The following is a 1,762-nucleotide window of genomic DNA, read 5'->3' as shown; positions in this document are numbered from 1 at the left end:
TATATATATATATATTTATATATTTATATGGGTGTTTCTTCCGGTATGGGCAAAAATTCTGAAAAATAAATAAATAACCCTATCCCCTACCCTGGAAATTAAACCTAACCCTAACCTAACCTCTTAATTTATTCAGCCTTGGAGAAATATGCATCTCAGGAGAACTGTAATTCTTATTTCTGAAAGTCATGAAAAGTGTGTTTTCCGTCACATCATAATTATGGACTGAGTTTAATGACATTTTAAACATTTTGTGTTGTAATAAAATTACATAAGATACAATATAATATACAATTATTATTTGATTAATTTCGTAGCCAGCATTTTATGTATCCTAAATATAGGCTGTTAAAATATGTTTTTACATTTTTGCAGTATTTTAGTTTGGCTGAAAGTTACACACAGTAAAAAATATTCTGTTCATAAAATTTACAATATGGTTCCATTTGTTATCTTTAGTTAACATGAACTAATAATGAAAATACTTAAAAAGCATTTATTAATCTTAGTTACTGTTAATTTCAACATTTAGGCCTACAGGTGCATTGTTAAAATCAAAAGTTGTATCTTTTAGTATTATTAATGGAACTGAGCTGGCATTAACAATAAATAATTGTATTTTTATTAACTAGCATTAACATAGGTGAATAAATTCTGTAACAAATGCATTGCTTATAATTAATTAACGTTAGTTAATGCATTAACAAATGTTAACTAATGGGACCTTATTGTAAAGTGTTACGGTGATGTGTATCTTGATTTTTCTGAATTTACATCCTTATATTTCATCACTTTACAAACAGTGTTGTCTCTAGGGCTGGCGATATGGGCAAAAATTAATATCGCTGTATTTTTTTGCCGATTTGTGATATATGGTATATATCTCAGTTTTTTCATTTTTGTATTTGGATTTTAAAAAATCTGTATTTAATATATATATATATATTTCACTTACCTCCCAATGTTGTCCAACAAAACAATACATATTAAAGGCTATGAAAACAAATAAAGTGAATGTAACCATGTAAGCCTTTATATTATGTGCAAAAAAGGGTTAAAATCACATTTCATTCTAACATTGTAACATTGCAATCTAAAAACAAAAATAAGGCTTTTAAAGCGGAAGTTAAATTCACTAAACTAAAAATGAAAATAAATGAGAACAAAAGCACAGAGTTGTGTTAGGCTATTTTGATTACCCCATTACAGTCACTTTACAATCAGTGCTATCGTAAAAATAGACTTACTTGAAGGTTTAAAATTCTACATGTCACATTTATTGTCCAAGTACAAATATTTCAGCGAAATTTATATTTTAGTCAAAATTATTGTGCTCCTATTTAATTGAGCTCTGTCTGTTTGGCACGCATGCGCACGGCGGTGCTCGTTCACTGAAGTGAAGTTTAGCGGAGAATCCCAGAAGGCTCATGCACTTCGGACAGAAAAATGGAAATATTTCCATGGCTTTCTAAAAGGGAATATACCTGTGAAATGTAAGTTATGCATTTAGGAAGACGGCACATCTCAAACACATTAAACAGTGCGAGTAGCCTAGTGTCTCTGTCAGCAGCACACGCAGCCTTTCTGTCAGAGCATCTGACGGACCGAGCCGCTTAAACTAATATGCGAAACGTGTATCGACGATAGTCAGAGATAGCGACGATAGCACATGTCTTTATCGATAGTCGAGATGATATTAGGCTCATTCTCCTATAAATGTATTAAAGTATTATTATTATTATTATTATTATTATTATTATTA

General features: G+C 30.2%; 1 protein-coding gene across 5 annotated transcripts in view; it reads left to right on the top strand.

Moving 5' to 3' along the window:
• LOC107699758 (tyrosine-protein kinase JAK2-like) overlaps positions 1-1,762 on the top strand; it is a 40,995-nt gene that overhangs the window by 1,186 nt on the left and 38,047 nt on the right. The gene's annotated exons all lie outside the window — the stretch shown is intronic.

This window comes from Sinocyclocheilus anshuiensis, unplaced genomic scaffold (genome assembly GCF_001515605.1).
Source record: "Sinocyclocheilus anshuiensis isolate Anshui unplaced genomic scaffold, SAMN03320099.WGS_v1.1 scaffold278, whole genome shotgun sequence".
Lineage (NCBI taxonomy): Eukaryota > Metazoa > Chordata > Actinopteri > Cypriniformes > Cyprinidae > Sinocyclocheilus > Sinocyclocheilus anshuiensis.
This window is presented reverse-complemented; position numbering and strand designations above follow the sequence as displayed.